Raw genomic sequence first — 22,636 nt, forward strand, 5'->3', positions numbered from 1 at the left:
CAGTGATTGGTCTACTATATGTCACTTTGTTGTTATCATGAGTCTGATGTGACAACCACTATGCTATCAGTGATTAGTCTATTGTATGTCACTTTGTTGTTATCATGAGTCTGATGTGACAACCACTATGCTATCAGTGATTGGTTGACTGTATGTCACTTTGTTGTTATTATGAGTCTGATGTGAAAACCACTATGCTATCAGTGATTGGTCCACTGTATGTCACTTTTGTTTTTATCATGAGTCTGATGTCACAACCACTATGCTATCAGTGATTGGTCTACTATATGTCACATTGTTGTTATCATGAGTCTGATGTGACAACCACTATGCTATCAGTGATTGGTCTACTGTATGTCACTTTGTTGTTATCATGAGTCTTACGTGAAAACCACTATGCTATCAGTGATTGGTCTACTGTATGTCACATTGTAGTTATCATGCGTCTGATGTGACAACCACTATGCTATCAGTGATTGGTCTACTGTATGTCACTTTGTTGTTATCATGAGTCTTATGTGACAACCACTATGCTATCAGTGATTGGTCTACTGTATGTCACTTTGTTGTTATCATGAGTCTGATGTGAAAACCACTATGCTATCAGTGATTTGTCTACTGTATGTCACTTTGTTGTTATCATGAGTCTGATGTGACAACCACTATGCTATCAGTGATTGGTCTACTGTATGTCACTTTGTTGTTATCATGAGTCTGATGTGACAACCACTATGCTATCAGTGATTGGTCTACTGTATGTCACTTTGTTGTTATCATGAGTCTGATGTGACAACCACTATGCTACCAGTGATTGGTCTACTGTATGTCACTTTGTTGTTATCATCATGTCTGATGTGACAACCACTATGCTACCAGTGATTGGTCTATTGTATGTCACATTGTTGTTATCATGAGTCTGATGTGACAACCACTATGCTATCACTGATTGGTCTACTATATGTCACTTTGTTGTTATAATGAGTCTGATGTGAAAATCACTATGCTATCAGTGATTGGTCTACTGTATGTCACTTTGTAGTTATCATGAGTCTGGTGTGACAACCACTATGCTATCAGTGATTGGTCTACTGTTTGTCACTTTGTTGTTATCATGAGTCTGATGTGACAACCACTATGCTATCAGTGATTGGTCTACTATATGTCACTTTGTTATTATCATGAGTCTGATGTGACAACCACTATGCTATCAGTGATTGGTCTACTATATGTCACTTTGTTGTTATAATGAGTCTGATGTGAAAACCACTATGCTATCTGTGATTGGTCTACTGTATGTCACTTTGTTGTTATCATGAGTCTGGTGTGACAACCACTATGCTATCAGTGATTGGTCTACTGTATGTCACTTTGTTGTTATCATGAGTCTTATGTGACAACCACTATGCTATCAGTGATTGGTCTACTGTATGTCACTTTGTTGTTATCATGAGTCTGATGTCACAACTACTATGCTATCAGTGATTGGTCCACTGTATGTCACATTGTTGTTATCATGAGTCTGATGTGAAAACCACTATGCTATCAGTGATTTGTCTACTGTATGTCACTTTGTTTTTTATCATGAGTCTGATGTGACAACCACTATGCTATCAGTGATTGGTCTACTGTATGTCACTTTGTTGTTATCATGAGTCTGATGTGACAACCACTATGCTATCAGTGATTGGTCTACTGCATGTCGCTTTGTTGTTATCATGAGTCTGATGTGACAACCACTATGCTATCAGTGATTGGTCTACTGTATGTCACTTTGTTCTTATAATGAGTCTGATGTGACAACCACTATGCTATCAGAAATTGTTCTACTGTATGTCACTTTGTTGTTATCATGAGTCTGATGTGACAACCACTATGCTATCAGTGATTGGTCTACTATATGTCACTTTGTTGTTATCATGAGTCTGATGTCACAACCACTATGCTATCAGTGATTGGTCTACTGTATGTCACTTTGTTGTTATCATGAGTCTTATGTGACAACCACTATGCTATCAGTGATTGGTCTACTGTATGTCACTTTGTTATTATCATGAGTCTGATGTGACAACCACTATGCTATCAGTGATTGGTCTACTTTATGTCACTTTGTTGTTATCATGAGTCTGATGTGACAACCACTATGCTATCAGTGATTGGTCTACTATATGTCACTTTTGTTTTTATCATGAGTCTGATGTCACAACCACTATGCTATCAGTGATTGGTCTACTATATGTCACATTGTTGTTATCATGAGTCTGATGTGACAACCACTATGCTATCAGTGATTAGTCTACTGTATGTCACTTTGTTGTTATCATGAGTCTGATGTGACAACCACTATGCTATCAGTGATTGGTTGACTGTATGTCACTTTGTTGTTATTATGAGTCTGATGTGAAAACGACTATGCTATCAGTGATTGGTCCACTGTATGTCACTTTTGTTTTTATCATGAGTCTGATGTCACAACCACTATGCTATCAGTGATTGGTCTACTATATGTCACATTGTTGTTATCATGAGTCTGATGTGACAACCACTATGCTATCAGTGATTGGTCTACTGTATGTCACTTTGTTGTTATCATGAGTCTTACGTGAAAAACCACTATGCTATCAGTGATTGGTCTACTGTATGTCACATTGTTGTTATCATGAGTCTGATGTGACAACCACTATGCTATCAGTGATTGGTCTACTGTATGTCACTTTGTTGTTATCATGAGTCTTATGTGACAACCACTATGCTATCAGTAATTGGTCTACTGTATGTCACTTTGTTGTTATCATGAGTCTGATGTGAAAACCACTATGCTATCAGTGATTTGTCTACTGTATGTCACTTTGTTGTTATCATGAGTCTGATGTGACAACCACTATGCTATCAGTGATTGGTCTACTGTATGTCACTTTGTTGTTATCATGAGTCTGATGTGACAACCACTATGCTATCAGTGATTGGTCTACTGTATGTCACTTTGTTGTTATCATGAGTCTGATGTGACAACCACTATGCTACCAGTGATTGGTCTACTGTATGTCACTTTGTTGTTATCATCATGTCTGATGTGACAACCACTATGCTATCAGTGATTGGTCTACTGTATGTCACTTTGTTGTTATCATGAGTCTTATGTGACAACCACTATGCTATCAGTGATTGGTCTACTGTATGTCACTTTGTTGTTATCATGAGTCTGATGTCACAACCACTATGCTATCAGTGATTGGTCCACTGTATGTCACATTGTTGTTATCATGAGTCTGATGTGAAAACCACTATGCTATCAGTGATTTGTCTACTGTATGTCACTTTGTTTTTTATCATGAGTCTGATGTGACAACCACTATGCTATCAGTGATTGGACTACTGTATGTCACTTTGTTGTTATCATCAGTCTTATGTGACAACCACTATGCTATCAGTGATTGGTCTACTGTATGTCACTTTGTTATTATCATGAGTCTGATGTGACAACCACTATGCTATCAGTGATTGGTCTACTATATGTCACTTTGTTGTTATCATGAGTCTGATGTGACAACCACTATGCTATCAGTGATTGGTCTACTATATGTCACTTTTGTTTTTATCATGAGTCTGATGTCACAACCACTATGCTATCAGTGATTGGTCTACTATATGTCACATTGTTGTTATCATGAGTCTGATGTGACAAACTCTATGCTACCAGTGATTGGTCTACTATATGTCACTTTGTTGTTATCATGAGTCTGATGTGACAACCACTATGCTATCAGTGATTAGTCTACTGTATGTCACTTTGTTGTTATCATGAGTCTGATGTGACAACCACTATGCTATCAGTGATTGGTTGACTGTATGTCACTTTGTTGTTATTATGAGTCTGATGTGAAAACCACTATGCTATCAGTGATTGGTCCACTGTATGTCACTTTTGTTTTTATCATGAGTCTGATGTCACAACCACTATGCTATCAGTGATTGGTCTACTGTATGTCACTTTGTTGTTATCATGAGTCTGATGTGACAACCACTATGCTAACAGTGATTGGTCTACTGTATGTCACTTTGTTGTTATCATGAGTCTGATGTGACAACCACTATGCTACCAGTGATTGGTCTACTGTATGTCACTTTGTTGTTATCATCATGTCTGATGTGACAACCACTATGCTACCAGTGATTGGTCTATTGTATGTCACATTGTTGTTATCATGAGTCTGATGTGACAACCACTATGCTATCACTGATTGGTCTACTATATGTCACTTTGTTGTTATAATGAGTCTGATGTGAAAATCACTATGCTATCAGTGATTGGTCTACTGTATGTCACTTTGTAGTTATCATGAGTCTGGTGTGACAACCACTATGCTATCAGTGATTGGTCTACTGTTTGTCACTTTGTTGTTATCATGAGTCTGATGTGACAACCACTATGCTATCAGTGATTGGTCTACTATATGTCACTTTGTTATTATCATGAGTCTGATGTGACAACCACTATGCTATCAGTGATTGGTCTACTATATGTCACTTTGTTGTTATAATGAGTCTGATGTGAAAACCACTATGCTATCAGTGATTGGTCTACTGTATGTCACTTTGTTGTTATCATGAGTCTGGTGTGACAACCACTATGCTATCAGTGATTGGTCTACTGTATGTCACTTTGTTGTTATCATGAGTCTTATGTGACAACCACTATGCTATCAGTGATTGGTCTACTGTATGTCACTTTGTTGTTATCATGAGTCTGATGTCACAACCACTATGCTATCAGTGATTGGTCCACTGTATGTCACATTGTTGTTATCATGAGTCTGATGTGACAACCACTATGCTATCAGTGATTGGTCTACTGTATGTCACTTTGTTGTTATCATGAGTCTGATGTGAAAACCACTATGCTATCAGTGATTTGTCTACTGTATGTCACTTTGTTGTTATCATGAGTCTGATGTGACAACCACTATGCTATCAGTGATTGGTCTACTGTATGTCACTTTGTTGTTATCATGAGTCTGATGTGACAACCACTATGCTATCAGTGATTGGTCTACTGTATGTCACTTTGTTGTTATCATGAGTCTGATGTGACAACCACTATGCTACCAGTGATTGGTCTACTGTATGTCACTTTGTTGTTATCATCATGTCTGATGTGACAACCACTATGCTACCAGTGATTGGTCTATTGTATGTCACATTGTTGTTATCATGAGTCTGATTTGACAACCACTATGCTATCACTGATTGGTCTACTATATGTCACTTTGTTGTTATAATGAGTCTGATGTGAAAATCACTATGCTATCAGTGATTGGTCTACTGTATGTCACTTTGTAGTTATCATGAGTCTGGTGTGACAACCACTATGCTATCAGTGATTGGTCTACTGTTTGTCACTTTGTTGTTATCATGAGTCTGATGCGACAACCACTATGCTATCAGTGATTGGTCTACTATATGTAACTTTGTTATTATCATGAGTCTGATGTGACAACCACTATGCTATCAGTGATTGGTCTACTGTATGTCACTTTGTTGTTATAATGAGTCTGATGTGAAAACCACTATGCTATCAGTGATTGGTCTACTGTATGTCACTTTGTTGTTATCATGAGTCTGGTGTGACAACCACTATGCTATCAGTGATTGGTCTACTGTATGTCACTTTGTTGTTATCATGAGTCTTATGTGACAACCACTATGCTATCAGTGATTGGTCTACTGTATGTCACTTTGTTGTTATCATGAGTCTGATGTCACAACCACTATGCTATCAGTGATTGGTCCACTGTATGTCACATTGTTGTTATCATGAGTCTGATGTGAAAACCACTATGCTATCAGTGATTTGTCTACTGTATGTCACTTTGTTTTTTATCATGAGTCTGATGTGACAACCACTATGCTATCAGTGATTGGTCTACTGTATGTCACTTTGTTGTTATCATGAGTCTGATGTGACAACCACTATGCTATCAGTGATTGGTCTACTGCATGTCGCTTTGTTGTTATCATGAGTCTGATGTGACAACCACTATGCTATCAGTGATTGGTCTACTGTATGTCACTTTGTTGTTATAATGAGTCTGATGTGACAACCACTATGCTATCAGAAATTGTTCTACTGTATGTCACTTTGTTGTTATCATGAGTCTGATGTGACAACCACTATGCTATCAGTGATTGGTCTACTATATGTCACTTTGTTGTTATCATGAGTCTGATGTGACAACCACTATGCTACCGGTGATTGGTCTACTGTATGTCACTTTGTTGTTATCATGAGTCTGATGTGACAACCACTATGCTATCAGTGATTGGTCTACTGTATGTCACTATGATGTTATCATGAGTCTGATGTGACAACCACTATGCTATCAGTGATTGGTCTACTGTATGTCACATTGTTGTTATCATGAGTCTGGTGTGACAACCACTATGCTATCAGTGATTGTGGTCTACTGTATGTCACTCTGTTGTTATCATGAGTCTGATGCAACAACCACTATGCTACCAGTGATTGGTCTACTGTATGTCACTTTGTTGTTATCATGAGTCTGATGTGACAACCACTATGCTATCAGTGATTGGTCCACTGTATGTCACTTTGTTGTTATCATGAGTCTTATGTGACAACCACTATGCTATCAGTGATTGGTCTACTGTATGACGCTTTGTTGTTATCATGAGTCTGATGTGACAACCACTATGCTATCAGTGATTGGTCTACTGTATGTCACTTTGTTGTTATAATGAGTCAGATGTGACAACCACTATGCTATCAGTAATTGTTCTACTGTATGTCACTTTGTTGTTATCATGAGTCTGATGTGACAACCACTATGCTATCAGTGATTGTGGTCTACTGTATGTCACTTTGTTGTTATCACGAGTCTGATGCAACAACCACTATGCTACCAGTGATTGGTCTACTGTATGTCACTCTGTTGTTATCATGAGTCTGGTGTGACAACCACTATGCTAGCAGTGATTGGTCCACTGTATGTCACTTTGTTTTTATCATGAGTCTTATTTGACAACCACTATGCTATCAGTGATTGGTCTACAGTATGTCACTTTGTTGTTATCATGAGTCTTATGTGACAACCACTATGCTATCAGTGATTGGTCTACTATATGTAACTTTGTTGTTATAATGAGTCTGATGTGAAAACCACTATGCTATCAGTGATTGGTCGACTGTATGTCACTTTGTTGTTATCATGAGTCTGATGTGAAAACCACTATGCTATCAGTGATTGGTCTACTGTATGTCACTTTGTTGTTATCATGAGTCTGATGTGACAACCACTATGCTATCAGTGATTGGTCTACAGTATGTCACTTTGTTGTTATCATGAGTCTGATGTCACAACCACTATGCTATCAGTGATTGGTCTACTCTATGTCACTTTGTTGTTATCATGAGTCTGATGTGACAACCACAATGCTATCAGTGATTGGTCTACTATATGTCACTTTTGTTTTTATCATGAGTCTGATGTCACAACCACTATGCTATCAGTGATTGGTCTACTATATGTCACATTGTTGTTATCATGAGTCTGATGTGACAAACTCTATGCTACCAGTGATTGGTCTACTATATGTCACTTTGTTGTTATCATGAGTCTGATGTGACAACCACTATGCTATCAGTGATTGGTCTACTGTATGTCACTTTGTTGTTATCATGAGTCTGATGTGACCAGCACTATGCTATCAGTGATTGGTCGACTGTATGTCACTTTGTTGTTATTATGAGTCTGATGTGAAAACCACTATGCTATCAGTGATTGGTCCACTGTATGTCACTTTTGTTTTTATCATGAGTCTGATGTCACAACCACTATGCTATCAGTGATTGGTCTACTATATGTCACATTGTTGTTATCATGAGTCTGATGTGACAACCACTATGCTATCAGTGATTGGTCTACTGTATGTCACTTTGTTGTTATCATGAGTCTTACGTGAAAACCACTATGTTATCAGTGATTGGTCTACTGTATGTCACATTGTTGTTATCATGAATCTGATGTGACAACCACTATGCTATCAGTGATTGGTCTACTGTATATCACTTTGTTGTTATCATGAGTCTTATGTGACAACCACTATGCTATCTGTGATTGGTCTACTGTATGTCACTTTGTTGTTATCATGAGTCTGATATGACAACCACTATGCTATCAGTGATTGGTCTACTGTATGTCACTTTGTTGTTATCATGAGTCTGATGTGAAAACCACTATTCTATCAGTGATTTGTCTACTGTATGTCACTTTGTTTTTTATCATGAGTCTGATGTGACAACCACTATGCTATCAGTGATTGGTCTACTGTATGTCACTTTGTTGTTATCATGAGTCTGATGTGACAACCACTATGCTACCAGTGATTGGTCTACTGTATGTCACTTTGTTGTTATCATGAGTCTTATTTAACAACCACTATGCCATCAGTGATTGGTCTACAGTATGTCACTTTGTTGTTATCATGAGTCTTATGTGACAACCGCTATGCTATCCTGTGATAGGTCTACTATATGTCACTTTGTTGTTATAGTGAGTCTGATGTGAAAACCACTATGCTATCAGTGATTGGTCTACTGTATGTCACTTTGTTGTTATCATGAGTCTGGTGTGACAACCACTATGCTATCAGTGATTGGTCTACTGTATGTCACTGTGTTGTTATCATGAGTCTGATGTCGCAACCACTATGCTACCAGTGATTGGTCCACTGTATGTCACATTGTTGTTATCATGAGTCTGATGTGACAACCACTATGCTACCAGTGATTGGTCTACTGTATGTCACTTTGTTGTTATCATGAGTCTTATTTAACAACCACTATGCCATCAGTGATTGGTCTACAGTATGTCACTTTGTTGTTATCATGAGTCTTATGTGACAACCGCTATGCTATCCTGTGATAGGTCTACTATATGTCACTTTGTTGTTATAGTGAGTCTGATGTGAAAACCACTATGCTATCAGTGATTGGTCTACTGTATGTCACTTTGTTGTTATCATGAGTCTGGTGTGACAACCACTATGCTATCAGTGATTGGTCTACTGTATGTCACTGTGTTGTTATCATGAGTCTGATGTCACAACCACTATGCTACCAGTGATTGGTCCACTGTATGTCACATTGTTGTTATCATGAGTCTGATGTGACAACCACTATGCTATCAGTGATTGGTCTACTATATGTCACTTTGTTGTTATCATGAGTCTGATGTGACAACCACTATGCTACCAGTGATTGGTCTAGTGTATGTCACTTTGTTGTTATCATGAATCTGATGTGACAACCACTATGCTATCAGTATTTGTTCTACTGTATGTCACTTTGTTGTTATCATGAGTCTGATGTGACAACCACTATGCTATCAGTGATTGGTCTACTATATGTCACTTTGTTGTTATCATGAGTCTGATGTGACAACCACTATGCTACCAGTGATTGGTCTAGTGTATGTCACTTTGTTGTTATCATGAATCTGATGTGACAACCACTATGCTACCAGTGATTGGTCTACTGTATGTCACTTTGTTGTTATCGTGAATCTGATGTGACAACCACTATGCTATCAGTGATTGGTCTACTGTATGTCACTATGATTTTATCATGAGTCTGATGTGACAACCACTATGCTATCAGTAATTGTTCTACTGTATGTCACTTTGTTGTTATCATGAGTCTGATGTGACAACCACTATGCTATCAGTGATTGGTCTACTATATGTCACTTTGTTGTTATCATGAGTCTGATGTGACAACCACTATGCTATCAGTGATTGGTCTACTGTATGTCACTTTGTTGTTATCATGAGTCTGATGTGACAACCACTATGCTATCAGTGATTGGTCTACTGTATGTCACGTTCTTATTATCATGAGTCTGATGTGACAACCACTATGCTATCAGTGATTGGTCTACTGTATGTCACTTTGTTGTAATCATGAGTCTGATGTCACAACCACTATGCTATCAGTGATTGGTCTACTGTATGTCACTTTGTTGTTATCATGAGTCTGATGTGACAACCACTATGCTACCAGTGATTGGTCTACTGTATGTCACTTTGTTGTTATCATGAGTCTGATGTGACAACCACTATGCTACCAGTGATTGGTCTACTATATGTCACATTGTTGTTATCATGAGTCTGATGTGAAAATCACTATGCTATCAGTGATTGGTCTACTGTATGTCACTTTGTTGTTATCATGAGTCTGGTGTGGCAACCACTATGCTATCAGTGATTGGTCTACTGTATGTCACTTTGTTGTTATCATGAGTCTTATGTGACAACCACTATGCTACCAGTGATTGGTCTACTGTATGTCACTTTGTTGTTATCATGAGTCTTATTTAACAACCACTATGCCATCAGTGATTGGTCTACAGTATGTCATTTTGTTGTTATCATGAGTCTTATTTGACAACCGCTATGCTATCCTGTGATAGGTCTACTATATGTCACTTTGTTGTTATAGTGAGTCTGATGTGAAAACCACTATGCTATCAGTGATTGGTCTACTGTATGTCACTTTGTTGTTATCATGAGTCTGGTGTGACAACCACTATTGTATCAGTGATTGGTCTACTGTATGTCACTTTGTTGTTATCATGAGTCTTATGTGACAACCACTATGCTACCAGTGATTGGTCTACTGTATGTCACTTTGTTGTTATCATGAGTCTGATGTCACAACCACTATGCTACCAGTGATTGGTCCACTGTATGTCACATTGTTGTTATCATGAGTCTGATGTGACAACCACTATGCTATCAGTGATTGGTCTACTATATGTCACTTTGTTGTTATCATGAGTCTGATGTGACAACCACTATGCTACCAGTGATTGGTCTAGTGTATGTCACTTTGTTGTTATCATGAATCTGATGTGACAACCACTATGCTATCAGTAATTGTTCTACTGTATGTCACTTTGTTGTTATCATGAGTCTGATGTGACAACCACTATGCTATCAGTGATTGGTCTACTATATGTCACTTTGTTGTTATCATGAGTCTGATGTGACAACCACTATGCTTCCAGTGATTGGTCTAGTGTATGTCACTTTGTTGTTATCATGAATCTGATGTGACAACCACTATGCTACCAGTGATTGGTCTACTGTATGTCACTTTGTTGTTATCGTGAATCTGATTTGACAACCACTATGCTATCAGTGATTGGTCTACTGTATGTCACTTTGTTGTTATCATGAGTCTTATGTGACAACCACTATGCTATCAGTGATTGGTCTACTGTATGTCACTTTGTTGTTATCATGAGTCTGATGTGACAACTACTATGCTACCAGTGATTGGTCTACTGTATATCGCTTTGTTGTTATCATGAGTCTTATGTGACAACCACTATGCTATCAGTGATTGGTCTACTGTATGTCACTTTGTTGTTATCATGAGTCTTATGTGACAACCACTATGCTATCAGTGATTGGTCTACTGTATGTCACTTTGTTGTTATCATGAGTCTGATGTGACAACTACTATGCTACCAGTGATTGGTCTACTGTATGTCACTTTGCTGTTATCATGAGTCTGATGTGACACCCACTATGCTATCAGTGACCGGTTTAATTATGTAACATTATGTAACATCATTATTCACTCTAATTCAAACTATGTTCACTTGTTCTTAATTCACAGCAAAACTGGAAAATTTGTTCAAAAGATTGGATTTTGGGGTACAAATTTACAATGACCTGACTGCTTCTGAAATTGAAACCACTCTACGAGTTGTGAGTATGCAGAACCACCATAATGCCGACTGTATTATAGTGTGTATACTGTCACATGGTAGTAAAGATAGGGTATCAGGTGTTGATGGTCAATCTGCTCGCATTGAAGATTTAACGCGACATTTTGCAGCAACAGAATGTCATACTCTTGCAGGAAAACCCAAAATATTCTTTATCCAGGCATGCCAGGGAGGAGGTTTGATGAAAGGCCTTGATAGCAGAAGAGTTGATAGCAGTGTTCCAAAGGTTATTCCAGATGAGTCTGATTTCTGTATCAGTCTTTCTACTGTTCCTGGGTATGTGGCTGTGAGAGATCCAGAGAAAGGAACTTGTTATGTCACACAATTAGTTAAGATGCTGGAGGAGTTACATGATACACACAGTTTGCTGTCCATCCTTACAGTCGTACATGACAAAGTTGGTGACATAGCTAGGGAAGCTGGATGTACACAATGTCCATCCACATTTACCACACTCAGAAAAGAAGTGAATTTGTAAATATTTTCCATGACATGTTATAAAGACATGTTTGATATGATAATGTTCACATCAAATTCTAAAAACCTAGTGATAGTGAGTAAATGTGTACTAATGATTATAGAACACAATACATTGCAAATGTTTAAGTCTCACTTACATAATGATTAAAATTACAATAAAGACATGATAATTTTCACATGTAATTATAAAAACATAGTAATAGTGAGTAAATGTGTACTCAAAATTATAAAAGAATACATTACAAATGTTTAAGTCAGTCTTTTCTCACTTTACATAATGATAAAAATTACAATAAAGACATGTGAAGCTAACAATGCAAGATTTTCAGTCCACTAAATATATGCTAGTATGTCCACCTATCTTAGTTAGTCAGTCGTTGACCTTGTCAGTAAAATCATTCCTCTAAAATGATAATAATAGAATTAGAAACCTAAGTCTTTGTAATCACCAACATAGCTAACCTTATTTGTGAATTGGAACAAATATTGCTGGCATATATTTGCATATAATATAATATAATATAATATACTTTGCAAATGTATGCAGCTTTCTTAACAAATCATGTTGTCTTTATATGGGTTTTTTAGCAGTTAGTGGCAACTAAATTTTGTTTTGGACAATTCAAATTTGAAAGTTTCCAATATATGGAATGTAATTGTGAATGATAACTGGAAATTAATGTGATGTGATAGTAAATATATCGAAATATTGTTCTGTTTATTATGTCTGTCCGACTACTGTCTTTCTTCTAGTAAATTGAAGACATTGTTGGATAAAACCATGGTAAAATATTTGTAAAATACGTAAATCAGATGAGCTAAAATACAGTTTGAGATCAGCTTAACATTTACCTTGATTCAAGCAACAATATGTATTTCAAATCATGGCATGTTTTCATAAATATCCAGTTATGTTTGGTTTCAGTAGATTACTTTAGTCAATTGTATGATAAATATGGTATGTATATTGACTGTCAAAATAATACCCTAATTCAAAAAGTATTTCAAATCATGGCATTTTTCATAAATATCTAGTTATGTTTGGTTTCAGTAGATTACTTTAATCAATTGTATGATAAATATGGTATGCATATTGACTGTCAAAATAATATCTTAATTCGTAAAGTATTTCAAATCATGGCATTTTTCATAAATATCCAATTATGTTTGGTTTCAGTAGATTACTTTAGTCAATTGTATGATAAATATGGTATGTATATTGACTGTCAAAATAATACCCTAATTCAAAACGTATTTCAAATCATGGCATTTTTCATAAATATCTAGTTATGTTTGGTTTCAGTAGATTACTTTAGTCAATTGTTTAATAAATATGGTATGCATATTGACTGTCAAAATAATACCCTAATTCAAAAAGTATTTCAAATCATGTTATTTTTCATAAATATCTAGTTATGTTTGGTTTCATTAGATTACTTTAGTCAATTGTATGATAAATATGGTATGCATATTGACTATCAAAATAATACCTTCATTCAAAATGTATTTCAAATCATGGCATTTTTCATAAATATTCAGATATTTTTGGTTTCAGTACATTACTATAGTCAATTAATATGGAATGTATATTGACTGTAAAAATAAAACCTTAATTCAAAATGTATTTCAAATCATTGCACGTTTTCATAAATATTCAGATACTTTGGGTTTCAGTACAATTGTATGATAAATATATGGTATGTATATTGACTATCAAAATAATACCTTAATTGAAAATGTATTTCAAATCATGGCATGTTTTCATAAATATCCAGTTATGTTTGGTTTCAATACATTATTTTAGTCAATTGTATGATTGTATGATATGCATATTGACTGTTAAATTAATACCATAATTCAAAATGCATTTCAAATCATGGCATGTTTTCATAAAAATCCTGTTTTGTTTGTTTCAGTTCATTACTTTAGTAAATTGAATGATGAATATAATATGTATATTTACTGTCAAAGTAATTCCTTGATTCGAAATATATTTCAAATCAGAGTGTGATTTGTTATGAATCCATTTTATTTTAAATAATAATTTAGTCAATTTGATGATCAATATTGTGTGATTTGTGATTATTATTTTAATACCTTAATGAAGAATGTATCTCAAATGTAGTTTAATAAATAACCATTCATATTTTGTATTAGTAATTTAGTCAATTGTATTCAGATCAAATCATGGTGTGGTTTTGATATATACCCATTTCTGTACATTATTATTTTATTCAATTTGATGATCAACTCATATTATGATACTTAAATTAAAAATGTATTACAGATAATGTTTGGGTTTTATATATCCAATCTGTATACACTATGGAGAAGGAAGGTGGAAATTATGCAGGAATATATCACTTTCTAACAGTTAGTGAGAATGTATTTTCCTTCCAACCAACATTACTGAGAACATAGTATTCTGGTGAGAATGAAACCTGCTGTTGATTTAAATTTCCACTTTCTTAAATATGTTTATTTTTGTGACTCTCATACGGAGTTCAAGTGTTGTGTTCTACATTCTGAAATGCATTGCTGAAAGGGTTTGCCAAGATACAGTAGTTATTTCATAAATTGTGAAATGTGAGAATACAGTACCACAAAACACTTCTCACCAACAATATGGTAACATTGTGAAATATAACTATACATTCTGTTGGTGAGAATCAACATCAGGTTTTATTTTCATCAGTGGATTAAATTCTCACTATTGATAGGTGATTTGTGCTTGCTGACAAAAGTGAGAAGAAAATGCATTCAATTTTACCATCCTTCTGCCAACTGTTACTTTACTTACTCTAGTCAATTGTATGATGAATAATAAACAATAAATTTTTCCAAATTATTCACGTAGTAGTTTGATATAAATCCAGAGCAAATGATACCAATGAGTTTATTGTGGCTTATTTGTGTAAATTATGAATGTGCATGACTGTGAGCTAAAATTGACATTTCGTGAGAACAGCGCCCTCAAACTGTATATGTGGTAAACTTCAAATCATGTCAAAGTATACTGAATTGTAGGATAATTATATTAAGTCATGTGACCACTTGTCTCTGACCAACGTTTGGAGAAGACCTGTTTCAACTAGTACATTACTTTATTAGTCATTCCAATTGCTTACACTATTGTTTAATTTACATAATTTGTGGAAGTTAGACAAAGTGGGTTTGACTTGCTGCCAGCCAGTCTACATAGAGAATTAAAATTATGAATACAAAACTGGATAGGCACGAGGTATATAACTCTTCTACATAAATGGTTGATTGTATACAGGGAAAAATAATCATGAGAAAAAATGCTAAAAATTAATGTGTTGACATTTACTGCTGAAAACGATAAATTTTGTTTCATCGAAGAAAAATGTTTAAATAATACATGTTTGTGATTGCAATATCACGATTTGTTGCCTGCCAAAGGGATGGTGGTCATGACTATAATATTGATAATGCCACAGCCGAGTATCTAACGTAATATCACGATTTGTTGCCTGCAAAAGATGGTGGTCATGACTATAATATTGATAATGCCACAGCCGAGTATCTAACGTAATATCACGATTTGTTGCCTGCCAAAGGGATGGTGGTCATGACTATAATATTGATAATGCCACAGCCGAGTATCTAACGTAATATCACGATTTGTTGCCTGCCAAAGATGGTGGTCATGACTATAATATTGATAATGCCACAGCCGAGTATCTAACGTAATATCACGATTTGTTGCCTGCCAAAGGGATGGTGGTCATGACTATAATATTGATAATGCCACAGCCGAGTATCTAACGTAATATCACGATTTGTTGCCTGCCAAAGGGATGGTGGTCATGACTATAATATTGATAATGCCACAGCCGAGTATCTAACGTAATATCACGATTTGTTGCTTGCCAAAGGGATGGTGGTCATGACTATAATATTGATAATGCCACAGCCGAGTATCTAACGTAATATCACGATTTGTTGCCTGCCAAAGGGATGGTGGTCATGACTATAATATTGATAATGCCACAGCCGAGTATCTAACGTAATATCACGATTTGTTGCCTGCCAAAGGGATGGTGGTCATGACTATAATATTGATAATGCCACAGCCGAGTATCTAACGTAATATCACGATTTGTTGCCTGCCAAAGGGATGGTGGTCATGACTATAATATTGATAATGCCACAGCCGAGTATCTAACGTAATATCACGATTTGTTGCCTGCCAAAGGGATGGTGGTCATGACTATAATATTGATAATGCCACAGCCGAGTATCTAACGTAATATCACGATTTGTTGCCTGCCAAAGATGGTGGTCATGACTATAATATTGATAATGCCACAGCCGAGTATCTAACGTAATATCACGATTTGTTGCCTGCCAAAGGGATGGTGGTCATGACTATAATATTGATAATGCCACAGCCGAGTATCTAACGTGATATCACAATTTGTTGCCTGCCAAAGGGATGGTGGTCATGACTATAATATTGATAATGCCACAGCCGAGTATCTAACGTAATATCACGATTTGTTGCCTGCCAAAGGGATGGTGGTCATGACTATAATATTGATAATGCCACAGCCGAGTATCTAACGTAATATCACGATTTGTTGCTTGCCAAAGGGATGGTGGTCATGACTATAATATTGATAATGCCACAGCCGAGTATCTAACGTAATATCACGATTTGTTGCCTGCCAAAGGGATGGTGGTCATGACTATAATATTGATAATGCCACAGCCGAGTATCTAACGTAATATCCATTCTGGCATGTTCACTCTCTATTTTAAATTACATGGGAAACACAGTTCAAATTGAATAAAAACTATTTTTTATTCCACATTTTAAAAACGTATCCACGTAAACATTTGCATAACAAAAGATGACCTTTTACTGACTGCAACAACCCCATTTGAAATACAGGGTCGTGTACAGTTTGGATCATTAAAACAACGGATTTTCCACGTTTTCATTCCGATTTTTATACAATTTGGATTGTAATTTGCCAATTGAAATTACAGTTGTGAAATAAACCGGTTTTGTGACTCATCATACTATATGTAACTTGGTTCGACCGAAATTTGAGACGCGGCGGGACGCGGTGTATTGTGTAAGGTGACTGACACGGTGACTTCAGTTCCAACATCTGACCTGGATACCTTTTGTATAACCAAAGTTTGTGACAGTATGACTGACAAGTTTTGTCGTTTTTCTGGGGTAAGTTTGATGGTGTAAGATCGGACTCTCGCATCGTTTTTGTGACACGTACATGATATGTCTTGTCTCAACTCAACGGCCGAAAGAAAGACTTTGCACCCGGTCGCTCTAATGTAGTGGTTGGTGTACACACTGCACAAATCTGCAGCTTTCGAAATTACCTTCATAATCTCCTGTAATTTATTTACCCATAGTGGAGAATTACAATACCATATATCGTCGTCGAATTCTGCGTTGTCCCGTGTTCTTTGAAACAGATGTTGCCTGCCTGCCACCTGGGTGCAATTTTACTGCAATTTTGTCAGCCAGAATTCGAACGCCGCTACGGGACACCTAGACTGGAAAAGTCGGAATTTCTTTTTTGTTTTACAAAAAAATATAATTATTTGTCAATTTAGCCTTTTTAACGTGATCGCAAAAACTAGCGTGACTGCGAAAGAAATCCCGACTGGACGCATCTGCAGGCGACCCCCTGCGTTGGAGTGAAAAACCGGAGCGAAATCACTCCGGTGATTATGCTAATTAAAAGATGTTGACTAGCATTATCAACGAATCAAAGTGCAGCTGTATACGTCATCTCTTATCTATGTTAATGTACGTGACCTTCAATTTCACTTCTGAGGCCCCGGCGATTTTGAAAGACTACTTATATACATTGGACATTTAAAGCGACTTGTTTTCAGTAAACATGGATGAAGGTATAGCCGTTGCGCTAAAAAAGGTAAAGTATCCATCTCTGCGATCGAATCGAATCAATCTTTAAAACGTCACGTTTACTTTCACACATCCACTCATGAATAAACAATGACATCATGAATAATTAATATCAGTCAAATGCCCGCAGATGCGTACAGTCAGTTGTAAAATCTTACAAGTAATGAGTATTCTATGGGACCAGAGTGATAATGTCGCATCAGTGATGTTTATTGCATGGAACCAGTGAGATAATATTATCTTACAAGTAATGAGTATTCTATGGGACCAGTGTGATAATATCTCATCAGTGATGTTTATTGCATGGAACCAGTGAAATAATATTATCTTACAAGTAATGAGTATTATATGGGACCAGAGTGATAATATCGCATCAGTGATGTTTATTGCATGGAACCAGTGAAATAATAAAATCTTACAAGTAATGAGTATTCTATGGGAACAGAGTGATAATATCGCATCAGTGATGTTTATTACATGGGACCAGTGAGATAATATAATCTTACAAGTAATGAGTATTCTATGGGACCAGAGTAATAATATCTCATCAGTGATGTTTATTACATGGGACCAGTGAGATAATATTATCTTACAAGTAATGAGTATTCTATGGGACCAGAGTGATAATATCTCATCAGTGAAGTTTATTACATGGGACCAGTGAGATAATATTATCCTACAAGTAATGAGTATTCTCAGGGACCAGAGTGATAATATCTCATCAGTGAAGTTTATTACATGGGATCAGTGAGATAATATTATCTTACAAGTAATGAGTATTCTATGGGACCAGTGTGATAATATCTCATCAGTGAAGTTTATTACATGGGACCAGTGAGATAATATTATCTTACAAGTAATGAGTATTCTATGGGACCAGAGTGATAATATCTCATCAGTGAAGTTTATTACATGGGACCAGTGAGATAATATAATCTTACAAGTAATGAGTATTCTATGGGACCAGTGAGATAATATCTCATCAGTGATGTTTATAACATGGGACCAGTGAGATAATATAATCTTACAAGTAATGAGTATTCTATGGGACCAGAGTGATAATATCTCATCAGTGATGTTTATTACATGGGACCAGTGAGATAATATTGTCTCTCCAGTCATGGGCATTACATGGAACCAGTAAGATAATATAATCTTACAAGTAATGAGTATTCTATGGGAGCAGAGTGATAATATCTCATCAGTGATGTTTATTACATGGGACCAGTGAAATAATAAAATCTTACAAGTAATGAGTATTCTATGGGACCAGAGTGATAATATCTCATCAGTGATGTTTATTACATGGGACCAGTGAGATAATAAAATCTTACAAGTAATGAGTATTCTATGGGAGCAGAGTGATAATATCTCATCAGTGATGTTTATTACATGGGACCAGTGAGATAATATAATCTTACAAGTAAAAAGTATTTTATGGGACCAGAGTGATAATATCTCATCAGTGATGTTTATTACATGGGAACAGTGCGATAATATTATCTAATCGATTCAGCACGATTTTCTGTGGTGGAAAGTAATCAAATATGGTATTCATGGCAAAGTCTTGTCTGTTATCCGCTCAGTGTACAGTAAGTTGCAGTCTTGTGTAATTTCTTTTCATTAACTGAACATTTTTAATGCATTGTCGGAAGACGTCAAGGTTATATGCTAAGCCCTATATTATTTACTATATTTGGTAATGATCTTTTATCATACACTGAGTACTTCACAACCTTAATATTAATAACGTAGTCGTAGGGTCTGATATGCCAACACACACTCAATGACAAATAAATAAAGCACACCAATTGTGTTCTCATTGTGGTCTAACAGTAAATGTAAACAAAACAAAGACAACTGTCCTTCACAGAGGTGATTATCTAAAACAAAATGAAAAATGATTCTATCACGATCATGAAATTAAGATTGTCCCTCAGTACAAGTATCTTGGTGTATTATTTTCATCCAAATACAATTTTATCTAGGATAATTGAAACCACATTTTTCGATTTCCCGAAGACTCGTTCATATAGGGAGTTAAATAGTCGGCAACAAATATGCAAAAAAAACATGAAAAAAAACATTTATACATGGAGATAGCATTTTCAAAATCGTAATCTAATGTTGCTTAGTTGTTTTGTTACTCCTTGACAATTCGATGAAAATATTGACAGTGGCTTGTCACTCTGTAGGGGCCGACCGGTCCGACAGCTTTGCGGTTGGTTAACGATTATTAATTCTTTGGCGACGCTTAACTCGTTGACTATGACAAGTTCATCCATAGTCTAATCCTTGATAATACTCTCAGTCGTATCCCAGCCTTCAGACGGATTCTTTTGTTCTATTCCATGGAATACGAGATTACACCTACGGTCCCTATTATCTATTTCCGCAAAGTTTTCACTTCGTTCCTCAATTCAGACAGTTCCTCCTTTCATAGTTTCATTTCATTCTTATATTCCTCAATCCCTGCTTCAGCCTCGTCGACACTTTGCGCTTGATATTTCTTGAATTCTATGAAGGGTGTCTTCAATATTGTCCATCCGGTTCTCAATAGCAGTAAATCATGTTTTCACATCTTTGGAGTCTTGTGCTATGTCGGCTAAAGTGCTCAGTATGGCATCGATATCTTTTCTTGTGATTGACTAATCATTAGAAACTCGAATTTGAATGTGTATTCTATTCTATCCAGGCCGGACTTACAGCAACAATAACTATAAAATGTGTGACTGTGAATCCGTACGAAAATGGATATAATTAATGCTACTGCTTACCAGTATCAACAGAAACCACCGTAACGACGCCATTTTTTACAGAGAAACCATCGTAACGACGCCATTTTTTACAGAGAAACAACCGTAACGACGCCATTTTTTGCAGAGAAACCATGGTTACTCCAGCTTCCGTCCACAGAAACTGCCACGTTAACAGTTTCATCTTCATCCTCAATTTCACCCATTTCCAATTTCATTTGTCGGAGCTCTGACGCCGCTTTTACTAACTCCTTCTCAAGCTCATTCTCGGCTCCATTTGCCACTTCCATGACGTGTTTTTATATGATGCCCGGTGGATCGGTGCCGGTATATCCTAGCTGTCGAGAATGGTGACCGAGGCAGTATAGAGTTCTATTGCAAAGCATCGCATCCGAGGTGGTCGACGAACTTTACTTGTACAATCGACCTCATAATAGTGACGTCATCTGGGGAATCCCTGTTTGTTTGTGGTTATTACACGTCAATGCAATGGGTTGCATCAATAATGTTGTGCAGTCTGTTACGAGCATTCTAATAAGGGGTATACCATTTGAAATCATGGGGGGTGGGATTTATTGTACAAAATTGAAAGGCCCGACATAGAAAGAGAACAATCGTATTTAAGACAAATGATGTACAGTCAAGACACTGTGAAAAAAGCTTCGGTTCCAGTTCTCCCCGTAATTTCAAATGGTTGGCCCATAATGCATCTTATTCGGGTGTTTTCAGAAAGCTTCGTGTAATTTAGCGACTCGGAGAGTGGAGGAATGTTGAGCTTTTCCGTATTTAAAAGTCACGTTAGTACATGTTTTCTCTACGGCTCCAATACGGACTTTTATCAATCAATCATGAATAATTCTAAAGCGCCTGGATCCAAAACTAAGTTTTGTTCAAAGGCACTGAGAGCATTATTTCACGCTGTAGGCTTTGTTGAAATGTGTTTTCAATATTTTTCTAAATAAGTTGACTCAGTGACTTGATGCATGTCAGATCGAAGGGTGTTCCAAAGTTGAGGAGCAGCATGTGAGGAGGCATGTCCCCCATATGTTTTCAATTTATATTTGGCGGTGCATAAAAGCTCTTACTGTAAGAACAGAGCATACGAATGGGTGTATATAAATGAAGAAGATCACAAAGCTTGTTAACTGAATAATTTTGTACTCAATTCTGATATAAGCGGGAAGCCAATGCTGTTTTTGTAAAACTGGGATTATATGCTCTGATTGTCTACTCCTGGCGATGTTTCTAGCAGCCGTATTTGGGGTTCTTTGAAATAGATTAAAGAGTGAGGGTCGTCACCTGCGCACGCGCAAGAATAGAGTCCCAAGCGACAATGACAACACACGCTGGGTAGACGCTTGTTTGTAAACAATGACAAGCTATGACCATCTGACGCATGCGCATGTGACGACTCCCTCGCTTTAATGCTATTTTCTGGAAGTCCAAATAAAAGTGAATTCCCATAGTCAAGTTTGACAGAGTGTATTGCATGAATTAACGTGTGCAAGATTGATTGCTGAGGTATTTTTTTATGTGACGAAGGTAGTAGTGAATGGCTTTGCATATAGTCTTCATGTGGATATCGTGTGTGTATTGTCAAGTTACTCCGATATTAACACTCGCATATAGAGCACGTGACCTCTCTGACACTGACCGTATACAAA

The 22,636-nt window shown here is 36.5% G+C and overlaps 1 pseudogene; it reads left to right on the forward strand.

Annotated features, from left to right (window-relative positions):
- Positions 1 to 11,765: 11,765 nt before the first annotated feature.
- LOC146729885 (caspase-8 pseudogene) lies at positions 11,766 to 13,422 on the forward strand (annotated as a pseudogene).
- The last annotated feature ends 9,214 nt before the right edge of the window (positions 13,423 to 22,636 follow it).

Source organism: Saccoglossus kowalevskii, chromosome 20 (genome assembly GCF_978046115.1).
Source record: "Saccoglossus kowalevskii chromosome 20, keSacKowa6.1, whole genome shotgun sequence".
In the NCBI taxonomy this organism is placed as follows: Eukaryota; Metazoa; Hemichordata; class Enteropneusta; family Harrimaniidae; genus Saccoglossus; species Saccoglossus kowalevskii.